The 25,181-nt window shown below is 40.1% G+C and overlaps 1 long non-coding RNA gene across 1 annotated transcript in view; it reads right to left on the reverse strand.

Moving 5' to 3' along the window:
• Nucleotides 1-25,181, reverse strand: part of LOC135268334 (uncharacterized) — a 115,087-nt gene that overhangs the window by 44,843 nt on the left and 45,063 nt on the right. Inside the window, exon 2 of the long non-coding RNA XR_010336624.1 lies at nucleotides 5,092-5,269. This is a non-coding gene — a long non-coding RNA (uncharacterized LOC135268334). The remainder of the gene's footprint in view (nucleotides 1-5,091; nucleotides 5,270-25,181) is intronic.

Consider the following 25,181-nt stretch of genomic DNA (forward strand, 5'->3'; position numbering starts at 1 on the left):
GGTTTGTTAAAGATCAGATGGTTGTAGATGTGTGGTGTTATTTCTGAGGTCTCTGTTCTGTTTCATTGGTCTATATGTCTGTTTTGGTACCAGTACCATGCTTTTTTGGTTACAGTAGCCTTGTAGTATAGTTTGAAGTCAAGTAGCCTAATGCCTCCAGCTTTGTTCTTATTGCTTAGGATTGTCTTGGCTATACAGGCTCTTTTCTGGTTCCATATGAAATTTAAAGTAGTTTTTTCTAATTCTGTCAAGAAAGTCAATGGTAGCTTGATGGGGATAGCATTGAATCTATAAATTACTTTGGGCAGTACGGCTATTTTCATGATATCAATACTTCCTATTTGTTTGTGTCTGCTCTTATACTTTTGAGCAGTGGTTTGTAGTTCTCCTTGAAGAAGTCCTTCATATCCCTTGTCATTTGTATTCCTAGGTATTTTATTCTCTTTTTGTAGCAGTTGTGAATGGGAGTTTGCTCACATTTGGCTCTTTGTTTGTCTATTATTGGTGTATAGGAATGTTTCTGATTTTTGCACATTAATTTTGTATCCCGAGACTTTGCTGAAGTTGCTTATCAGCTTAAGGAGATTTGGGGCTGAGAAGATGGAGTTTTCTAAATATACGATCATGTCATCTGCAAACAGAGACATTTGACTTCTTCCCTTTTTATTTGAGTACCCTTTATTTCTTTTTCTTGCCTGATTGCTCTGGCTAGAACTTCCAATACTATATTAGGAGTGGTGAGAGAGGGCATCCTTGCCTTGTACCAATTTCAAAGGGAATGCTTCCAGCTTTTGCCTATTTAGTATGATATTGGCTGTGGGTTTGTCATAAATAGCTCTTATTATTTTGAGATATGTTCCATCAATACCTAGTTTATTGAGTGTTTTTAGCATAAAGGGGTGTTGAATTTTATTGAAGACCTTTTCTGCATCTATTGAGAAAATCGTGGTTTTTGTCATTGCTTATGTTTATGTGATGGATTACATTTATTGATTTGTGTATGTTGAATCAGCTGTGAATCCCATGGATGAAGCCAACTTGATCATGGTAGATAAGCTTATTAATGTGCTGCTGCTTTCAGTTTGCCAGCATTTTATTGAGGATTTTTGCATTGATGTTCATCAGGGATATTGGCCTGAAATTTTCTTTTTTTGTTGTGTCTCTGCCAGGTTTTGGTATCAGGATGATGCTAGCCTCATAAAATAAGTTAGGGAGGAGCCCCTCTTTTTCTATGGTTTGAAATTGTTTCAGTAGGAATGGTACCATCTCCTCTTTGTACCTCTGGTAGAATTCACCCATTAATCCATCTGGTCCTGGGCTTTTTTTGCTTGGTAGCCTATTAATTACTGCCTCAATTTCAGAACTTGTTTTTGGTCTATTCAGGGATTTGACTTCTTCCTGGTTTAGTCTTGGGAGTGTGTATATGTCCAGGAATTTATCCATTTCTTCTAGATTTTCTAGTTTATTTGTGTAGAGGTGTTTACAGTATTCTCTGATGGTAGTTTCTATTTCTGTGGGATCAGTGCTGACATCTCTTTCGTCATTTTTTTATTGTGTCTATTTGATTCTTGTCTCTTTTCTTCTTTATTAGTCTGGCTAGTGGTCTGTCTATTTTGTTGATGGTTTCAGAAAACCAGCTCCTGGATTCATTGATTTTTTTTTTTAAGGATTTTTGATGTCTCTATCTCCTTCAGTTCTGCTCTGATCTTAGCTATTTCTTGTCTTCTGCTAGCTTTTGAATTTATTTGCTCTTGCTTCTCTAGTTCCTTTAATTGTGTTGTTAGGATGTCAATTTTAGATCTTCCCTGCTTTCTCTTGTGGGCATTTACTGCTATAAATTTTCCTCTAAACATTGCTTTAGCTGTGTCCTAGAAATTCTGGTATGTTATGTCTTTGTTCTCATTGGTTTCAAAAAACTTATTTATTTGTGCCTTTATTTCGTTATTTATCCAGTAGTCATTCAGGAGCAGGTTGTTCAATTTCTATGTAGTTGTGCAGTTTTGAATGAGTTTCTTAATTCTGATTTCCGATTTGATTTCACTGTGGTCTGAAAGATTGTTTGTTATGATTTCCATTCTTTTGCATTTGCTGAAGAGTGTTTTACTTCCAATTATGTGGTCAATTTTAGAAAAGTGCTACATAGTGCTGAGAAGAATATACATTCTGTTGATTTGAGGTGGAGAGTGCTGTAGATGTCTATTAGGTCCACTTGTTCCAGAGCTGAGTTCAAGTCCTGAATATCCCTGTTAATTTTCTGTCTCATTAATCTGTCTAATATTGACAGTAGGGTATTAAAGTCTCCCATTATTATTGTTTGGGATTCTAAGTCTCTTTGTAGGTCTCTAAGAACTTTCTTTATGAATCTGGGTGCTCCTATATTGGGTGCACATATATTTACAATAGTTAACTCTTCTTGTTGCATTGATCTCTTTACCATTATACAATACGCTTCTTTGCCTTTTTTGATCTTCATTGGTTTAAAGTCTGCTTTGCCAGAGACTAGGATTGCAACCCCTACTTTTTTTTTGCTTTCCATTTGCTTGGTAAATATTCCTCTATCTCTTTATTTTGAGCCTATGTGTGCCTTTGCATGTGAGATGGGTCTCCTGAATACAGCACAGTGATGGGTCTTGACTCTTTAAACAATTTGCCAGTCTGTGCATTTTAATTAGGGCATTTAGTCTATTTACATTTAAAGCTGATATTGTTATATGTGAATTCAATCCTGTCATGATGCTAGCTGGTTATTTTGCCCATTAACTGATGCAGTTTCTTCATAGTGTTGATGATACATTTTAGTTTGTTTTTGCAGTGGCTGGCACCGATTTTTCCTTTCTATGTTCAGTGCTTTCTTCAGGAGCTCTTGTAAGGCAGGCTTGGTGGTGACAAAATCCCTCAGCATTTGCTTGTCTGTACACAATTTTATTTCTCCTTCACTCATGAAGCTTAGTTTAGCTGAATATGAAATTCTGGGTTGAAAATTCTTTTCTTTAACAATGTTAAATATTGGCCCCCACTCTCTTTTGGCTTGTAGAGTTTCTGTAGAGCAATCCACTCTCATCCTGATGGACTTCTCTTTGTGGGTAACCTGACCTTTATCTCTACTGCCCTTAATATTTTTTCCTTCATTTCAACTTTGATGAAGCTGATGATTATGTGTCTTGGGGTTGCTTTTCTTGAGGAGTATCTTAGTGATGTTCTCTGTATTTCCTGAATTTGAATGTTGGCCTGTCTTGCTAGGTTGGTGAGGTTCTCCTGGATAATATCCTGAAGTGTATTTTCCAACTTGGTTCCTTTCTCCTCATCACTTTGAGGTACACCAATGAAACATAAGTTTGGTCTTTTCACATAGTCCCATATTTTTGGAGGCTTTGTTTGTTCCTTTTCATTCTTTTTTCTCTAATCTTGTCTTCACACTTTATTTCATTAAGTTGATCTTCAGTCTCTGATATCCTTTCTTCTGCTTGATCAATTCAGCTATTGATACTTGTATATGCTTCATGAAGTTCTCATGCTGTGTTTTTCAACTCCATCAGGTCATTTATGTTCTTCTCTAAACTGGTTACTCTAGTTAGCAATTTCTCTAACCTTTTAACAAGATTCTTAGCTTCCTTGCATTGGTTTAGAACATGCTCCTTTAGCTCAGAGGAGTTTGTTATTATCCATCTTCTGAAGCCTACTTCTGTCAATTCATTAAGCTCATTCTTAGTCCAGTTTTCTTCCCTTGCTAGCAAGGAGTCATGATCCTTTGGAGGAGAAGAGGCATTCTGGGTTTTGGAATTTTCAGCCTTTTTGCGCTGGTTTTTCCTCATCTTTGTGGATTCATCTACCTTTGATCTTTGCTGTTGGTGACCTTCAGATGGAGTTTTTTCATGGTCATCCTTTTTGTTGATGTCGATGCTGTTGCTTTCTCTTTGTTAGTTTTTCTTCTAACAGTCAGGCCCCTCTTTGGCGGGTCTGCTGGAGTTTGCTGGAGGTCAACTCCAGACCCTGTTTGCCTGGGTAGCACCAGCGGAGGGTGCAGAACACCAAGGATTGCTGCTTGCTCCCTCCTCCAGAAGCTTCATCCTGGAGGGGCACCCGCCTGATGCCAGCTGGAGCTCTCTTGCATGAGATGTCTGTCAACCCCTGTTGGGAGTGTGTTGTGTCCCCCCGTCGGGAGGCACAGGGGTCAGGGACCCACTTGAGGAGGCAGTCTGTCCCTAAGCAGAGCTTGAGCACTGTGCTGGGAGATCCACTGCTCTCTGCAGAGCTGGCAGGCAGGAACATTTAAGTGTGCTGAAGCTGCACCCACAGCTGCCCCTTCTTCCAGCTCTTCTGTCTCAGGGAGATGGGAGTTTTATCTATAAGCCCCTGACTGAGGCTGCTGCCTTTCTTTCAGAGATGCCCTGCCCAAAGAAGAGAAATCTAGAGAGGCAGTCTGGCTACAGTGGCTTTGCAGTGCTGCAGTAGGCTCTGCCCAGTCCAAACTTCCTGGTGACTTCATTTACACTATGAGGGGAAAACCACCTACTCAAGCCTTAGTAATGCCAGATGCCCCTCCCCTCAGCAAGCTTGAGCATCCCAGGTCAACTTCAGACTGCCGTGCTGGCTGCGAGAATTTCAAGCCAGTGGATCTTAGCTTGCTGGGCTCTGTGGGGGTGGGATCCGCGGAGCAAGATCACTTGGCTCCCTGGCTTCAACCCCGTTTCCAGGGGAGTGAATGGTTCTCTCTCGCTGGTGTTCCAAGAGTCACTGGGGTACAAAGAAAAACTCCTGCAGCTAGCTCAGTGTCTACCCAAATAGCCACCCAGTTTTGTGCTTGAAACCCAGGGTCCTTGTGGTATAGGCACCCAAGGGAATCTCCTGGTCTGTGGGTTGCAAAGGCCATGAGAAAAGCATAGTATCTTGGTCAGATAGCACTGTCCCTCACAGCACGGTCCCTCATGGCTTTCCTTGGCTAAAGGAGGGAGTTCCCCAACCCCTAGTGCTTCCCAGGTTAGGCGATGCCCCACCCTGCCTCTGCTTGCCCTCCATGGGCTGCATCCACTGTCTAACCAGTGCCAATGAGATGAACCAGGTACCTCAGTTAGAAATGCAGAAATCGCCTACCTTCTGTTGTTAGTCTCACTGGAAGCTGCAGACCAGAGCTGTTCCTATTCGGCCATCTTGCCCAGGAATCCACAGTGTTTTTACCAATATATGCCACCATCAGGACAGGAAGAGTATTCTTATTGTTCCACTTCCTTGGCAATACTTGCCATTGTGAAACTCATTTAAAGTTCAAAATCTGATGGATCAAAAATTATAAAAACCATTACGATTTTTGACATTTTGGTGATGTGGAACAAATCTTCATATGGTAATTGGTTGTTTAGATTTCCTCTTCTAGAAAGAGCCTAAGTGGAGAAAATGGCTAAAAATGGCAGATATGAGACAGGACTAATGTGCAGCTCCCACTTAGACAGACAAAACAGTGTCTGGAGACTCACACTTGAACTTTTGCTCCAAGAACTACTACAGGAACATACCAAAAAATCTGAAAGAATTGTTAGGTCATTTGAAAGAAGCAGCTTACCACTGCAAACACTGTGAGACAACTGAAAAACTGAGTACCCAAAGTGTGAGAGGAGGAAAAGTTGACATTTGAACACACATCCCCACTGGAAAACATGAAAATCCAAATCACAGGAGAAGGATTTAAGCTTACCTAGAACTGAAGCAGATTTAGGGAGCTGAGAAAAATATAAAAGTAGAAGCAACAGTGGAAAGAGCCCCGTAGGTACTCTTGGTCCTCAGAGCCAAAGGAAAGCTATTTCTGGCCTTATCTCACTCAGGTGCTTAGGAAAGGGAAGGCAGCCAGTGGAAGTGGGGAAAGGTCAGCAAGGAAGCTTATAACCTGGAGCAAGATCTCAACTCTGCTCTCTCACTGGTGCCTGAATACAAACTCAGTGCCATTGGGGAGACACATGAGAGTGAGACTTGCCTTGCTGACTGTGTGGGAGCTTGGTGAGGCCTCTCACTGTAAGCTTTCCCCCTCTTAGCTGGCAACCTGTATGACACAGCAGAGGCAGCCATAATCCCCTGGGAACATAACTCCATTAGCCTAAACTTGATGGTTTTTCTCTACCTGCCCTGGTAACTGCAGACAAAGGACATAATCTCTTGGGAGCTATATGGCCCCAGCCATCACCTGAGAAACCCAAGTGTTCATCCTGGTCAATGTAGGGCAAGATTATATCCCCCTTCTACTACTACAGCTGGCACTCTCTTGAAACACCACCTTTTGGCTGGAGGCCAACGAACTCAAGCCATTACAGCAATTCATAACAAAACACCCTGCTCCAAAAAAAGGAGAAAACAATAGCTAATTCCACTGCCTGCAGCACCCTGGCCAACCAGAGGTCCTGAGTCAGTTCACATGATGACTTCTCTGCTAGTATAACCAGTATTTGAGAAAACCAGTGCACTAAACAAAACTATAAAACTATAAACAAGGACTCTCACAGAGTCCACTTCACTCCCCTGCCACTTCCACTGGAGCAGTTGCTGGTATCCATGGCTGGGAGACCTGAAAACCAATCACATCACAGGACTTTCTACAGACATTTCCCAGCACCAGCCTGAAGCCCTGTAGCTCCACTGAGTGGCTAGACCCAGGAAGGCAATAACAATCCCTGCAGTCTAGCTCTCAGGAAGCCCTACCCCTAGAGAAAAGGGAGAGCATTACATCAAGGGATCACCCCATGGGACAAAAAAACTGAACAGCAGCCCTTGAGTTCCAGACCTTTTGACTGAAACAACCTACCCAAATGAGAAGGAACCAGAAAAGTAACTGTGGTAACACGACAAAACAAGGTTCTATAACACCCCCCAAAAGATGACACTAGCTCACCAGCAATGGATTAAAATCAAGAAGAAATCTCTGAATTGCCAGAAAAAGAATATAGAAAGTCAATTATTAAGTTACTGAAGGAGGTACCAGAGAAAGTTGAAAACTAACTTAAAGAAATTTAAAAACCAATACAGAATATGGATCAAAAAGTCTCCAGATAAATTTATATCATAAAGAAATGAAAATCACAATTTCTGGAAATGAAAGACACACTCAGAGAAATGCAAATACACTGGAAAGTTTCAACAATAGAATTGAATAACTAGAAGAAAGAATTTCAGAACTTGAGACAAGGCTTTGGAATTAACCCAATCTGACAAAGAAAAATGATTTTTTTAAATGAACAAAGCCTCCAGAAACATGAGATTATGTTAAATGATCAAAATTAAGAATAATTGTTGATCCTGAAGAAGAAGAGAAATTTAAAAGTTTGGAAAATTTATTTGAGAAAATAATTGAAGGATACTTCCCTGGCCTTACTGGAGATCTAGATATCCAAATACAAGAAACTCAAAGAACACTCAGGAAATACATTGCAAAAAGATCATCACCTAAGCACTTAGTCATCAGGTTATCTAAAGTCAGGATGAAAGTAAAAATCTTAAGATCTGTGAGGAAAAAGCAGCAGGTAACCTATAAAGGAAAAAACCTGTCAGATTAACAGCAGATTTCTCAGCAGAAATCTTGCAAGCCAGAAGGAATTGGGGTTCTATCTTTAGCCCTCTGAAACAAAATAATTATTGGCCAAGAATTTTATATCCAACAAAACTAAGCTTCATAAATGAAGGAGAAATACAGTCTTTTTCAGACAAACAAATGCTATGAGAATTCACCATTACCAAGCCAGCACCACACACACACAAAAAAAATGCTAAAATAAAGTTATAAATCTTAAACAAAACATCAAAATATACCAAAGTAGAATCTCCTTAAAGCATATATCTCATAAGACCTATAAAACAATAACAGAATGAAAAAAAAAACAAAGTATTCAAGCAACAACTAGCATGATAAATAGAACAGTACCTCACATCTCAATAATAACGCTGAATGTAAATGGCCTAAATGCTTCACTTAAAAAACACAAATGGAAAAATGAATAAATAGCCACCAATCAAATATTTGCTGTTTTCAAGAGACTCACATAACACATAAAGACATAAACTTAAGGTAGAGGAATAGAAAAAAATACTCCATGCAAATGGACACCTAAAGTGGGCAGGAGTACCTAGCTATTCTTATATCGGACAAAACAGACTTTAAAGCAACAGCAGTTTAAAAAGACAAAGAGAAACATTATATAATGATAAAAAGATTAGACCAACAGGAAAATATCCCAATCCTAAGTATATATGCACTTAGCATTGGAGGTCCCAAATTTATAAAACAATTACTGGTAGACCGAAGAAATGAGATAGACAGCAACACAATAATATTGGGAGACTTTAGTACTCCATTGACAGTATTACATGGGTCATTAAGACAGAAAGTCAACAAAGAAACAATGAACTTAAACTATACCCTACAACAAATTAACTTAACAGCTATTTACAAAACATTCCACCCAGCAACTGCAGTGTGGGAATTCACTCAGGGTGGTGGCAAAAATATTAAGGGAAAAATAGTAGAGAAAGTTATAGAATATAGTCTGAATTGCTTTTGGAAGGTCTAAGTGTTTCTATAGTCTTTAGATGAAGGCAGCCAGAGTCTCTTTGCTGGAGCCAGAGAGACTAGGAAGCAAATACAAAGGAATGTGAGCAGTTTACCTAGCTGGCTTGTTTACTCATTTGGTCTCAAAACTAATCTTTGAGCTGGATGGCTCTCTCAGGGGGAGGACCACCAGGGATATTACCCACTAATGGTGTTTGCTTTGGGCATCAGAACCTGTCCTTTGATCTCTAACCTCTAGTGGTGTTGACTCAAGCCTTTGTCAGCTAAACTTTACTGAATAAATGCAAGTCTCACTGGCTGGTGGGGGCTGGCAGTTGCAACTGTTTACAACACTCTCCAGGGTGCCTGTAAGCTGCCTGGACACACTCAGTTGAACTAGCAAAATATAATATCTGTGTGTCAGTGTACTTTATTTATCCATTATTGAGTCAGGGTCTGCAGGACAGACTCCCACAGGTGGTGACCACAACACTGCAGCATATGCATTCTTTTTATCAGCACATGGAGCATTCTTCAAGATAGACCATATGACAGGCCATAAAATACAAGTCTCAGTAAATTTAAGAAAATCTAAATTATGTCAAGTATTATCTCAGACCACAGTGGAATAAAATTGGAAATTAACTACAAAAGGAACCCTCAAAACTATAGAAATACAAACAAATTATTACAGATCACAGGAGAAGGATTTAAGGTTACCTAGAGCTGAAGCAGATTTAGGAAGCTGAGAAAAATGTAATAGTAGAAGAAGCAGTGGGAAGAGCCCTGTAGGTACTCCTGGTCCTCAGATAGAGCCAAAGGAAAGCTATTCAGGACCTTATCTCACACAAGTGCTTAGGGAAGGGAAGGTAGTCAGTGGAACTGGGGAAATGTCAGCAAGCAAACTTATAGCCTGATAAAATGAATTAATTAATCTGCTCCTAAATGATCCTTGGCTCAACAATAAAATCAAGATGGAAATTTAAAAATTCTTTGAGCTTAACAATAATAGTGACACAACTGATGAAAATCTCTAAAATACAGCAAAAGCAGTGCTAAGAGAAAAATTCATAGCATTAAATGCCTATATCAAAAAGTCTGAAAGAGCACAAACAGACAATCTAAGGTCATACCTCAAGGAACTAGAGAAACAAGAAAAACCAAACCCAAACCCAGCAGAAAAAAAGAAATAACCAAGATCAGAGCAGAACTAAATGAAATTGAAACAAAAAAAAAATACATAAGATAAGTAAAACAAAAAGCTGGTTCTTGAAAAGATAAATAAAATTGATATACCATTAGTGAGATTAACCAAAAAGGAAGAGAGAAGATCCAAATGAGCTGAAATAGAAATGAAATTGGAGATATTATGACTAATACCACATACATACAAAAGATGATTCAAGGTTACTATGAACAACTTTATGCACACAAACTAGAAAACCTAAAGGATACGGATAAATTCCTGGAAATATACACCCCTCTTACATTAAACCAGGAAGAAATAAAAACTCTGAACAGACCAATAACAAGTAGCAAGATTGAAATGGTAGTAAAAATATTGCCAAAAAAAAGTCCAGGATCAGATGGATTCACAGCTGAATTCTATCAGACATTCAACGAATTAGTACCAATCCTACTGAAACTATTCCAAAAGGCAGAGAAAGAAGGAATCCTCCCTAAATCATTCTATGAAGCTAGTATTACCATAATACCAAAAGCAAGAAAGGACATAACCGAAAAAAAAAAAAAAAACTACAGACCAATATCCCTGATCAACATAGATGAAAAATCCTCAACAAAATACTAACCAAACAAATGCAACAGCATATTAAAAAGAGAATACACCAAGTTCAAGTGGGTTTCATATCTGGGATGTAGGATTGGTTTACCATACACAAATCAATAAATGTGATACACCACATAAACAGAATTTAAAACAAAAGTCACATGATCCTCTCAGTAAACGCAGAAAACACACTTGACAAAATTCAGCATCCCTTTATGATTAAAACCCTCAGCAAAATCAGCACGGAAGATATATACCTTAAGGTAATAAAAGCCATCTATGACAAACCCACAGTCAACAATATACTGAATGAATGGGGAAGAGTTGAAAGCATTCCCCCTGAGAACTGGTACAAGACAAAAATGCCCACTCTCACCACTTCTATTCAACATAGTACTGGAATTCCTAGCTAGAGAAATCAGACAAGTGAAAGAAATAAAAACCATCTAAGTTGATAATGAGGAAGTCAAACTGTGGCTGTTTGCCACTAACATAATTGTATACCTAAAAAACCATAAGACTCATGCAAAAACCTCCACAATATAAACCTCCACAATAAATTCAGTAAAGCTTCAGAATACAAAATCGATGTACACAAATCAGTACCACTGCTAAATACCAACAGCAACCAAGCTGAGAATCAAATCAAGAACTCAACCCCTTTTATAACAGCTGCAAAAATAAAATAAAATACTTAGGACTATACCTAACCAAAGAGTTAAAAGATTTCTACATGAGAATCTACAAAACACTGCTGACAGAAATCATAGATAACACAAACAAATGAAAACATATCCTATGTAGAAAAATGAAACTGAATCCTCGTGTCTTACCTTTTACAAAAATCAACTCAAGGTGGTTCATATAGTTAAATCTAAAGACCTGAAACCATAAAAATTCTGGAAGATAGTATCAGAAAAACTCTTCTAGATATTGGCTTAAATAAAAAGTTCGTGACCACGAAACCGAAAGCAAGTGCAACAACAACAAAGATAAATAGATCGGACTTAAGTAAACTGAAAAGCTCCTGAACAGCATAAGAAATAATCTGCAGAGTAAACAGACAATCAATCCACAGAGTGGAAGAAAATCTTCACAAATTATGAATCTGACAAAGGGTTAATAACCATAATCTACAAATAACTCGGCAAGAAAAAAAAATCCCATCAAAAAGTTGGCTAAAGACATGAATAGACAATTCTCAAAAGAAGATATACAAATAACCAACAAACATGAGAAAATGCTCAACACCACTAATTATCAGGAAAATGAAAATCAAAACCACAATGTGCTAGAACCTTACTCCTGCATGAATGGCCACAATTTAAAAATTAAAAAAAAATTGATGTTGGTGTGGATGTGGTGAAAGGGAATATTTTTACACTGCTGGTGGGACTATAAACTAGTACAACCACTATGGAAAACAGTAGGGTGATCCCTTAAAGAATTAAAAGTAGAACTACCATTTGATTCTGTAATCCCACTACTGAGTATCTACCCAGAGGAAAATAAGTCATTATATGAAAAGACACTTACACACGTTTATAGCAGCACAATTTGAAATGGCAAAAATATGAAACCAGCCTAAATGCCCATCAACCAAGTAGACAAAGAAAATAAGAAAATGTATGTATGTATATATACATATATATACACATATACACACACACACATGCACACACATGCACACACACATGCACACACACATACACCATGGAGTACTACTAATCCATAAAAAGAAATAAAACAACGGCATTTGAAGCAACCTGGATGTAGTTAAAGACCATTATTCTAGGTGAAGTAATTCAGGAATGGAAAACCAAACATTGTATGTTCTCTCTTATAAGTGGGAGCTAAGCTATCAGGATGCAAAGGCAGAAGGATGACATAATGGACTTATAAGTGGATTTATAAAGGGATTGCCTATGTGTGAGTGTTGAAATCTCTAATAATTAAGATAGTAATAGTGTTGGAGAGAGTAAGACATAGCTAGGAGCTAAAATTTTAAGGAATGGAGATGAATGAACCAGTCTCAGTAAATGATTGCAAAATGTGGGAGTTATGTTAACCGATAATCTGAAATGCAAAATTTGAGTGGAGGTTTAAGAGAAGAGAAAAAGGATGATCTGGAAGATCATTGAATCTCAAGTTTCAATCCTCTGAGTAGGGAGAAGTATGGAGAGAGAATAATCCACCACTTGAGATTGAGAAGATAGTATTGGGAGCAATATCCTCTGGTGAAAGTCAGGTTTCCACAAAAGCAAGAAAGTGAAGTAAGGATTTAAGCAAAAGGTTGAGTACGTAAGGAATTTAGCCAATGACTCAATGTTAGTTCCAGAAGGCCCAGTGGAAAGATTTTAGGTGTTGAAGAAGGATGGGAGAAGAAGAGAATAGAATGTTCAGATGAATGGGAAGAGAGAACAACAGATGGGGATGACCAAAGAATATGATGATTTTTGTAAAATGAACATAGAACAATATAGCAAGCATAACCATGTTGTTTCTAATAATCTGTAGATATATAGTGATGGTAAGGCTGAGTTTAGGAGAGTACAGAGCAATAGGATTTAGACTACCCTCTCCATTTCTGTTTATAAAAACCCTACAGGCTTAGAAACAGGCATTCTTATTCTTGTGCATATAATGTGCTCTTTTGACCCAACCAATGGGAAAGGGTTGCGATGTACTTTTTCTGTTACATTTATTATACATTTTACATATCAATTATTAGATTTGCTAAAAATATTTTAAGGCTTTCCATCTATGTGCACAAGTACAAATATCCCACAACTATTCTCATTCTATCTTTGTCACTTTTTGTTATTACATTTACACTACTTTCTAATGTGAGTTGGGTAATGTTCCTGTTCTATAGTATAGAAAAATTTGTGTAACACTGGAATTGTTTTTCCTTTGAATATTTGATAGAACTCATCCCTAACATCACATGGGCCTAGTTTCCCTTGAAGGATTTTTAAGTAATGATTAAATTGTTTTAATGCAAGGATCACCAAAATTTTTCTTCCATTATAAAGGTCCAGATAGTAAATATTTTAGACTCTGTAGGCCACATGCAGACTCTGTCATATATTCTTTTTTTGTTTTGTTTTGTTTTCCTTTTATAAATTTCAAACATGTAAAAACCAGTCCTAGCTTGCAGGTTATACAAAAACTGACCACAGTGCAGATTTAGCTCATACTTCATCATTTACCAATTTCAGCTGATGAGCAAAAAAACCTCAGTTTTCCTCTACTCTCACAGCACATTTCTGACACTGGGTATATGGGTATTTCTCCCTACTAGCAAGCAAGCTATCAGTTCTGCAGTGGGCATCAGTTAATATCCTTTAATTCAATTCAGTTCTGATGCTATGTGCCCAGAACTCAGGGAAATACTTAATATTTACCAGTTTATTACAAAGAATATTTTAGATACAAATAAATAGCCAGACAAAGAAATATGACACAGTGGCAGGTCTGGAAAAGTTGCAAGCCCAGGAGCTTCTGTTACCATGCAGTTGGGGTGCTCCACCCTCCCAGCATGTAGATGTGTAAGCCCTCATGTGTTTGGCTATTTGCAAGCTCTCTGAACCACATCCCACTTGGATTTTTATGGAGACTTCATTATGTAGACATGATTGAAGCTGAAACATTCCAATCTTCTAATTATGCCTTGGTCTTTCTGGTGAGAAGCTCCCATCCTGAAGCTGCCCAGGAAAGGTCAGTCATCAATCAATCACTAACATACAAAAAGACATCATTTGGACATTCCAGGATTTTAGGAGATTAGACCAATGAAAAACAAATATTTATTTCACAATATTATACCAACTTTAATGGACATAAGATATTAAGGTTTTATGTATCTTCTTGACTCACTTGGTAGGTAATATTTTTCTAAAAATTTGTTCCTTTCTTTTAAGCTTTCAATGCATTGGAATAAATTGCTTTAAATGTCTTCATCATTTTAATATCTGCAGTATCTGAAGGTATGTCCACTTTTTCATTTCTGATACTGTTTGCCTTTTTTCATTTTTTTTCTGATTGTACTTTGTCAGAAGTTTATTGATTTTGTTAATCTAACAAAGATTTAATTTTTTGTTTTGTTGGTCCTTTCTATTTTATGTTTGTTTTCCATTTCATTAATACCTACTCATTTTCGTTATTTATTTCCTTCTATTTTCTTGGTAATTACTTAGCTCTTTATTTTCTCACTTCTTAAGATGTGTAAACCAAAAAGTGACTGAAGCAAACCTCAAGTGTTTAGAAGTTTATTTTGCCAAGGTTGAGGATGCACCTAGGAAAAGGAAACACATCTTACAATAGAATCTGTGACTTGTGCTTTTTCCAAATAGAGTTTTTGAAACTTCAATATTTTAAGAGGAAAGAGCAAGCAGAAAATGAAGAAAAAAAAGGAGGGGGAATAGGCAATGAAGCAAGTGGTTACATCTTGGAAGTCTTTGATTAGCACTCACTAAATCCTTTTTTTCTTAATTGGAGACAAAGAAGTCTCACTATGTTTACTAGGTTAGTCTGAAACTCCTGGGCTCAAGTGATCTTCCCTTCTCGGCCTCCCAAAGTGCTGAAATTACAGACGTGAGCCATTGCAGCTGGCCAGCACTCAGTAAATCTACATTTTACATGTGGACAGAAGGGAGTAGTAGAAAAAGTTAATTATGCATTTGTCTTATGCTCAGGAAATCTACATTTTCCATATGATAAAATAAGCAAGTGAAATTACAGCTGTTTGGGAACAAAGGGAAGCCAGTGTTTTGCATGACTCAGTTTCCAAGCTTAAATTTCCCTTTGGCATAGTAAGTTTGAGGTCCAGAGATTTTATTTTTTCACAGATGTATGCATAACTCATTTTCAGCTTTTCTAATTTAAGTTCTTAAAGTTTTTTTCCTCTAATAATGCTTTAGCTACCTCTCATAAATTCTGGTAGATAATGCTTTTGTTATTCTGGTTTACATAAAAATTTTCTTTAAGATTTTTTCTTTATATACAAATTGTTTCTAAATATGTTTTTAAAAGAGCACTGTAACACTCATTCTGGGGCTTCAGGTGTCACAGGCACCCCCTGCCAGATGCTGCTGTGGGGCCAGTACAGAGCTGGTTCTTGCCAGTGTCCAAAAGCACTTAACCCAGCTCCTGCACCTGCTCACCTGCGCTCCCCCTCCCAAGAAGGGGTGGGCAAGAGTTAGTGGATTTCACCCCTGAGAAGAGGTCAGGTAGCACCTGTGCACACCAGCTCCTGTCCTTGAAGGGATCAGAGAAATTTCCTCCTTCATCTGGGGGCCCAGGCAGGATACATCAGAAGTGTGAGTAAATGTGGATCTGCCAGATCTGTTTCTTTTTGTCTGCAAACTTTTCTCTGAGATATACAACTTTCAGGGGACAGGATGCAACCCTGCCCTCTCTCTTTCTTTAGGGCAAAAGGAATGTTAGCTCATTAGCTCTGTTTCCCTTCAGAGAGGTTTAGCCATCTCACGAGACCAGAATGAAGTCCCAGGGCAACTGAAGGCACCCGACCGAGACCGCTCTTTGGTGTTGCTGGAAGGCCCCAAGACTGGACCCAGTCCCCAACCACCCATCAGGGCATCAGCCAATACCCCCAGACTTTTCTATGGTATCTTTCCCTTTCTTCTTTCATGGTTCGGAATGGCTCCTTTCTCATCTTTTATAATGTTAAGGGGTTTGCTGCATACTGCAGAAATGTCACTAAGTGGAATGAGCTTTTGGCCCAGCAACCAGATATGCATTTCAGAACAATGTGATTTCCGTTTGTTCTTAGAGGTGCCATCCCCACCTCCGCCCCAACAGTGGCAGGCATGTGCATGTGGCAGCTCCCCTCCTCACCCCCTCCCCTCCTGGTTGGGGCACTAGAGTGTGTCTGCAGCATGCATGTGCCATGCTCAATGGCCATGGGGGATGAGAGATAACTGAGGCTGCTGCCAGGGCCCCAGGGCAGTCTTGGGGGCCAGGGACCCCACACAGCCAGCTGCCCAGAATTTCCTACTTGCCATCCCTTCCCACTACACACCCACAGAGTCTTTCATCCCCTGGCTGAGGAGTTCAGCTTGGTTCAAACCAGAGAAGGGACACAATGATTAAAGGAACCATTTGCATATGGTGAGTATGCTCCCACCACCACCCCATCAAGCTGTTTTCTCTCTCTCTCTCTTTCCTTTTCTATGCAGAGACTGTTCTTTTCCTACCTCAGCACTCTGCTTATGATAGAGAGTTAAGAGAGGAGCGATCCCTCTGGCTGATAACTCCAAGTTTGGCAGGGCCCATTTGGGACTTAATCTAAATGAATCCATGCACCCCTGAGACACCTTTTTGTCCTGAACTCAATTCTAAACTTCAGGTTGAAGTCCTAGAAAGGAAAAACAGATCTGAAGGATACAAAGCCAGGCAACAGGCACAGTATAAATGGGCAGGGCCAATTCCTGCCAACTAAACACCCCTACTTCATGGAAGGAGGCCATGCTCCACGACATGGATAAGACCCAGGGAACCCAAAGGTTGCCATCAGTAGTGGGTACGGAGGCATAGGTTGGTGTGGATAATTCCTATTCTCTAGGTCCGTGCTTCATGACCGCAGGTCAAAATGGCACCTATGGATAGCATCTGTCTAAGGTCGCCATGTCTTGGGGAATAAAAAAAACAAAAGAGAAAAAAGGGATGCCTATTTTCTCTCTCTCTTACACCCCAAGTTTTCACTGAAAGAAGGCATGGAAATGAGGAATGCCTATTTCCCTGTCTTTTAGAATGCGCAACCAGCTCTTCATCATCCTCAGTCTATACTCCTGGAGTGTATCCTGAATTACTGGGACTGCTTTGACCCTCAGACTCTGAAGGGAAAAGGTTTGGCCAAATTATGATTTGCAGGAAGGACTGGCTTGGCCTCAGGAAGGAAGCATTCATTTCTATACCATCCTGCAGTTAGACCTTTTCTGTAAATGGGAGGGCAAATGGCCTGAAGCCCCAAATGTGCAGGCTTTCTTTACCCTGCAGTGTAATCCAGACCTTTGCCAACAGTGTAGGATAATCCAGTCCTCCTATTTGCTATCTCAGGAGAGGCTGCAAGGGGCAATCCCAGGGAACTAAAGAAACAAACCCCAGAGGCACCTCCAGCAAGGGAGCCAGCTCCCTCCAGCCATGCTTTTCCAGGTCCATTTCATCCTCCCTATCCAATTTCTCTCTCTTGCTTGCCCCCTCCTAGAAATCTTCACTCTAGACAAGCCCCAGTCTCAATGGTGCCCCTCCAACAGATGCCTGGTGAATTTGGCCACAGTAAGGGTCAGGTCCCCTTCTCTCTACAGAACTTAAGGCAAATTATCAGAGATCTTAGTAAGTTTTCTCATGACCCTGAAAGATAAATAGAAGCTTTCCAGAATAACCTAAGTATTTGAACTCTCCTGGAAAAACATTATGTTACTTTCGATTCAAACCTTGACTAACACTGAAAAGCAGGTCACTCTGAAAGCAGCAGAGAAATTTGGTAATAAGCTTTGCATCACATAGTGTCAGGGAAGGGGTCAGACTTTATCCAATTGGAATAAAAGCAGTACAAGCAGATGACCCTAAATGGGATCCCAGTGATGAGATGGGAGAATGGAAGAAGAGATATTTTCAGATGTGCATAATGGAGGGCTTGCGTAGGACTAGAACTAAGCCTCTCAGCTATACCAAGCTATCTATGACAGAACAGGTATTTGATGAGAATCCCACTACCTTCCTAGAAAGGCTAAGAGAGGCCTTGGTAAAGCACATGTCTCTGTCTCCTGATTCAGTTGAGGGACAACTAATCCTAAAGGATAAATTTATTACTCAGGCAGCCTCTGATATCAGGACAAAGCTGCAGAAGCAGGCCCTGGGGCCAGAGAGTACTTTAGAGAATCTCCTGAAAGCGGCCACCTCAGTCTTTTATAATACAAACAGGGAGGCCCAGGAGAGACAGAGGAAACACAGGAAAGAGAGAGGCTTTAATGGCCACCATGCAAGTACACAAACTCCGGAATTCCTGAGGTGCACCTGTTAACTGTTACAGATGTGGTAAGCCACAGCATTTTAGAAAGGATTGCCCAAGCAGCATGAGGTAGCCACCTCAATCCTGTCCAATCTGCAACAGGGACCACTGGAAGGTGGACTGTCCCCAGGGACACTGCTCACTGGGTCCAAAGTCAATGTCCCAAATGGTCCAGGAGAACTGGTGGGTCCTGTGGCCCCTCTCCCCAGCTGCAGTGGTCCAGACCACCATTAGCATCCAGGAGCCCCGAGTAATTCTGAAAATCGAAGGAAGGAAAGTAGACCTCCTTCTGGACACCAGAGCTGGTCTCTCGGTTCTCCTTTCCTCTCTTAGCATGACCATGAAGGGTGTCTCAAGGAGGCCTTTAACCCAATTCCAACTTGTAAGTTGTAGTTGGGGAGACCTCTTGTTTACCCATGCCTTTCTAAATATGGCTGAAAGCCCAACTTCTCTGTTGGACAGGAATAGTCTGGCCCATATGGGACCACCACCCTGACAGCCCCAGGATAAACTCTTTGTCTCCCCCTGGGGGAGATTGCCCAGAACTTTGGGCAATTCAAGGGGAAATTGGTCAGGCCACAAGTGCCATACTGGTCCGGGTCCACTTTAAGGATCCCATCTCCTTTCCTAGCCAGAAATAATATACCCTCAAACCAGAAATTAGGAAAGGACTGGAAGCCATCATTGATAACTTAAGGTTGCAAGGCCTCCTCAAACCTTTCAATAGCCCTTGTAATACCCTGATATTGGGGGTACAAAAACCCAATTGGGAATGGAGTCTAGTTCAGGGCCTCAACCTCATTAGTGAGGTTCATTAGTGTGGTTCCAGTTCAGTTGCTGGGTCCCAAATCATATACACTGCTAGCTCAAATACCTGAGGAAACTAAATGGTTCAATTCTGGGTCTAAAGGATGCCTTCTGCATACTGTTACACCTCGACTCCCAGTATTAGTTTGCATTTGAGGATCCCTCTAACAAAACCACCCAGTTAACCTAAACAGTGGTGCCTCAGGAATTCTGAGACAGCCCCCACTTGTTTGGGAAGGCATTGTCAAGAGACCTCTCCACATTTCTTTATTCTCAGGTTAAAGTTTTTCAAAATGTAGACGATATTCTCCTTTGTGCTCCAACTGAAGAAATCTCTCAGGAGAGCAGTAAAGCTCTTCTTAATTTTCTGGTTAACAGAGGATATAAGGTTTCAAATTTTAAAACTCATCTCTGTCAGACTTCAGTGAAATACCTAGGTCTGGTCTTGTCAGAGGGGACCAGGGCACTGGGCAAAGAAAGAATTAAGCGGGCCGGGCACTGTGGCTCACGCCTGTAATCCCAGCACTTTGGGAGGCCGAGGCGGGTGGATCACGAGGTCAAGAGATCGAGACCATCCTGGTCAACATGGTGAAACCCCGTCTCTACTAAAGATACAAAAAATTAGCTGGGCATGGTGGCGCGTGCCTCTAATCCCAGCTACTCGGGAGGCTGAGGCAGGAGAATTGCCTGAACCCAGGAGGCGGAGGTTGCGGTGAGCCGAGATCGCGCCATTGCACTCCAGCCTGGGTAACAAGAGCGAAACTCCGTCTCAAAAAAAAAAAAAAAAAAAAAAGAATTAAGCCCATCTCTTCTTTTCCCCTCCTCAAAACCCTTAAGCAACTGAGGGGATTCATAGGCATTACAGGATTCTGCAGGCTGTGGATACCTGGGTATGGTGAAGTAGCTCATCCCTTATATCACTTAATAAAGGAGACTCGAACAGCTAAAACTCTGTAAATTTGGAACTGGAGACTAGAAAGGCCTTCTGGCCCATATGGAACCACCGCCCTGATGGCCCCAGGACAAACTTTTTGTTTCATCTGCAGGAGATTGCCCAGAAATTTGGGCAATTCAAGGAAATTGGTCAGACCCTAACAAGGCTCCAGCCCTTAGTTTCCCCATAGGGAAGATGTTTAATCTTTATGTGTCAGAAAGAAAGGGAATGACCCTGGGAATCCCAACCAAGGCTTGAGGTCCAGTCCAGCAGCCTGTAGGCTACCTAAGGAGCTTGATTTGGTAACCAAGGGATAACTGCCCTGCCTCTGGGCAATTGCAGTGAGAACCTTGCTGGCACTAGAGGCTACTAAGTTAACATGGGAAATAACCATTTATACTCTGCATAATGTGGCAGGACTATCTTCTAAGCAGATTGTCTGGCTAAAGGACAACCATGTCCTCAGGTATCAAGCCCTGCTATTAGAAGGATCTTCAGTCCAACTAAGAACCTGCCCCTTCCTAAATACAGCCACCTTCCTCCCAGAGGAAGCTGGGGAGCTTGAACATGACTATGAACAGATAGTAGTACAAACCTATGTGGCCAGAGAGGACCTTAAGGAAACCCCCTTAGAGAACCCAGTCTGGATTCTCTTCATGGAAAGAAGTTCTTTTGTAGAACAAGGGATCCATACAGCAGGGTATACAATAGTTACTCTGGATGATCCTGTTGAGAGTGCTTCTCTCTCCTCAGGCACAAGTGCTCAACTAACCAAGTTAATTCCTCTCATGAGGGTACTCAAATTAAGCAAAGAAAAAGCAGTTAACATTTATACTGACTCTAGTATGCTTTCCTAGTCCTCCATGCTTCTGCCACTATCTGGAAAGAAAGGAACTTCCTCACAGCTAACAGGTTTTCCATTAAATACCATCGGGAAATTAATAGACTATTATTCTCAGTTTTCTTCACACAGGGAGTGGCAGTAATACATTGTAAAGGCCACCAAAAAAAGGGATGGATGAAGTCAATGAGGGAAATAGGTTGGCAGACCAAGCAGCTAAATCAGCAGTGAGAGGGCCCCAGATTTCTGATCCACTTGAAGCCCCACTAATCTGGAAAGACCCCATATGAGAAATAGAACCTCAATATTCTCCTGTGAAAATAGAATGGAACACTTCTTGGGGATACAACTTTCAGTCTTCAGGACAGCTACAATCAGAGGATGACAAGCTTCATCTACTGGCTGCCAATGAATGGAAAGTTCTTAAAAGCCTTGCCCAGGCCTTCCACCTAGGTAAGGAGAAAACCTATCAATTGTCCAAGAGGTTGTTCTCAGGTACAAACCTGATACAAATGGTTAAACAGGTTGTTAATTCTTGTGAGATCTGTCTTAAAAGCAATCCCCTCAACCAATGGCTTCTTCCCCCAGGAACCCAAAGGAGAGGAGGCTACCTGAGACTGGCAAATGGATTTCACCCCTATGCCATAGGAAAGGAGCATCCAGTATCTCCTAGCTTGGATCGGATGATTTCCATGTCAGACAGAGAAAGCCTCTGAGGTGATGAAAGTACTAATTAATGACACAGTTCCTCACTTTGGACTCTCTAAGTACCTCTAGAGCAATAATGGCCCCTCATTCAAGATCGCCATCACTAAAGAGGTCTCAAAAGCACTAGGCATACAGTACCATCTTCATCATGCTTGGAGACCACAATCCTCAGGAAAGGTAGAAAATACAAATGATATTATCAAAAGGCACCTCGGGAAACTGTCTCAGGAGATTCATCTCCCCTAGACTACCTGTCTCCCCATAGCCCTACTACATATTAGAAACGTGCCTTTAAACCTAGGTTTGAGTCCTTTTGAAGTAATGTATGGACAGCCTTTTCTAATCAATGATTCCTTGCTAGACCAAGAAACCTCTGATTTGATTAAACATATAACTTCTTTGGCCCATTTCCAACAGGAACTGAAACAACTGTAGGAGGCCCAAACTTGTGAACTAGGACCACCTCTATTCAACCCAAGAGACCTAGTACTGGTAAAGATATTCCCTTCCCTTTCTCCCTCTATAAGCCCAGATTGGGAGGGATCTTACACCGTACTTCTTTCTACTCCTACAGCAGTGAAGGTCACTGGAATAGATTATTGAATTCATTATACCTGAGTAAAAGCCTGGGAAATCAACAGAGTTACCTCTGTCAGCCCAGAAGAGCACCCAAAGTACCAATTGGAAAATATTGGGGACCACAAGCTAAAAATCACAAAAGATGTGTTAATAATTAACCTTTCATGAATATCCTCTTTATAGTTTCCCTATACTTCTGTTCTTACTTTCATTCTGTTCTATACCATGAGGTACAATGTTTTTTTCAAAATAATTAGTATATTTCACTTCTTATTTCTGTAATCTTTGGCACCAGATTCTTTTCCTTTAACCCCTTTTTGTATAATACATATATTTGATCCATGCATACCTAACCTTATAAAACTTGTTTCTTCTCACCTAGAGGTCAGCAAATTATAAATGGCCAGGCAACCAGAGCCTTGGACAATGGCTCCCTTTTGCCAGGGACCCTTAGATAGACCTGTTGGAAGAATCTGTTTGCTTTCCTACCCAAAACAATGCCACCTGTCAGCAGGAAGTAGCTAAGACCAGCCATCATCTGTATTCTAACAGCAGTTAGATGTGTCTCTTCAGAGGTGGAGAAATGATAAGGACAGGAGGCAGGGAAAATCTGGGCAGAAGAGGGTGAGTCCCCAACAAGGTCCCCACCCTCAAGTCAAAAAGCCTGATACCACAGACCCAAGGGAGAATTTGACATCACTGTTTTCCCACTCAAATGTTGTTTTTCCAAAGCCACTCATGGCCCACCCCACCCCCATCCTGTGCCCATAAAAACTCCAGGCTCAGCTAGCAGAGAGAGGAAAAGCAGCTAGACATCAGAGACTACAGGTGAACATTGGAAAGAAGCAGCTTGACTTCAGAGGGACAGCTTGACAGCGTACCTTCAGAGAGGAGTCCAGCCAGGGAGAGTTGGACCTCAGAGGAAGGTTTCCTTCCCATTCTTTCCCCTTTTCAGCTCCCTTTCCCACTGAGAACCACTTTCATCAGCAATAAAATCCCCCACATTTACCATCTTCTATTAATTTGTGCAACCTAATTCCTCCTGGATGCCAGACAAGAACTTGGGCACCAAGAGTGTGGGTACAAAAGGCTGTCACACTGACCCTCTACTGAGCTGTTAACACTTAAGCCATCCATAGACAGCAAAGCAAAAAGGGCACTGTAACACTCTTTCTGGTGTTTCAGGGGTCACAGACATGCCCCCAAGATGCTGTCACAGGGCCACTACAGTTTCCTCTTTCTGGTGCCCCAAAGCACTTGCCCTGGCTCCTGTACCCGCTCACCTGAGCTCCCTCTCCCAAGAGGGTTACAGCAGTGAGTGGAGTTCACACCTACCAGCTCTGAAGCAGCCAGCTAGAGCTCATGCACTCCAGCTCCCATCCATGAAAGGAGTCAGGGAAACATCCTGCTTCATTTCTTCATTTTCTTTCTACAGAATTTGTTTATTTGTTAGGTAATTATTTTATTAAAATTTTCTAGCTTAATTTTATTTTGGTAAAAATTATGGTTTGCAAAATGCCAATCTTTAGAAAATTCACCCTTACTTTAGGGTTTAGGATGTAGTAACTTTTAAATGTTCCACATGTGTTTGGGGAAAAAAATTGTTTACACTTTAATTGTAAGTCACTCTGATTATTTTATCATTAATCATGTTCAATAGTCTATATCTTACTTTTTTCCACTGTATTTGTCAGTTACTGGGAGAGGTATATTAAAATCTCTGAAAATGGTTAATCTTCTTTACTTATTTTTATGCTTTTTGCCTAAAATCTATTTTGTGTAATAAAAATAATAAACTTATACCACATTTCTTTTGGCTGTATTCAACCCAGCTCTAAAACATGTTTCTGTTCTTTTACTCTAATGTTTTTGTAGCATTATGCTTTTCGTGTGTCTCTTATAATCGGTCTACATTCTCAGTTTTATTTTATTTTTCTGATTATCCAGCCTATAATCTTGGATTTTTTGACTGAAGCATTTGGACTTCTTTCTACCTAAATTTTTTTAACTCTGTCTTTTCTGTTTTTCATTTTCTTTCTTATCTCACTTTAGACTGTAGAATGTTTTATCCTATTTTGAATTTGGTAGTTGCATATTCTATGTGGTCATCTCAGAAATTTTAATATGCATAGTTAATTTCAGCATGTTTAAAACTGATCAATATCTTTTTCTTCCACCTGAAAACTACAATGGTCCAAGAAGACTTTAATTTCATGTAATTCCCTCCTAACTTGTATGCTATTAATATCAATACTTTTATTTTTGTCTTATTTTAACTCCACAAAATTGTTTGTCTAGATAACCAGTGTTTGCTAAAATTTATCCTCATATTTACAATTTTGTTCACTTTCATTTCTTCTTGTATCTCAGATCTTTCATCACTTTTCTTCAGCTGAAGCAAAACTTTTCAAATTTCCTTTAGTTAGCCTCTGGTTGTGGCAAACTGTTTCAGTTTGTCTTGTCTGAAATGTTCTTATTTCACCCCCAAGCAGAGGGTACAGCCCTTTAGTGTTCCAGCTTAGTGGGAGATGTTTTCTATTTAATCCCACACTGTGGGCAAATTCCAGGCTTGTTTCCTTGTGCCTAAGCCACACTACAAGATCACTATCCCCAAAATGCAGATTAAAGTTGAAGTTTACCAGGTTATAATAATACCCCAACCTCAATCCTCTGCTTACTTACCTGAGTTCCTGATTTTATTTTAGGCCTTAATATTTCTTACTTTTAGTTCATGGATCCCTTTTCAAAAATTTAAAAATATATATTTAACCCAGTATTTTTTTAAAGGTCAGTCAAGTTATGTAGTGCTATGTTTTTATTTACTCATATGACATTATTTCAACAATATTTTATAGCATTTGTAAATAACGTTTTTAAATAATTCATGTTACACAGAATATATCTACTACAGTTTACATAGTCATTCCTCTAATGTTGGGTGTTCATTTCTGTTTTTTACTACTA

The sequence above is a fragment of the Aotus nancymaae genome, unplaced genomic scaffold (assembly GCF_030222135.1).
Source record: "Aotus nancymaae isolate 86718 unplaced genomic scaffold, 86718_ANA_hifiasm-v0.15.2.pri h1tg000040l, whole genome shotgun sequence".
Classification (NCBI taxonomy): Eukaryota; Metazoa; Chordata; class Mammalia; order Primates; family Aotidae; genus Aotus; species Aotus nancymaae.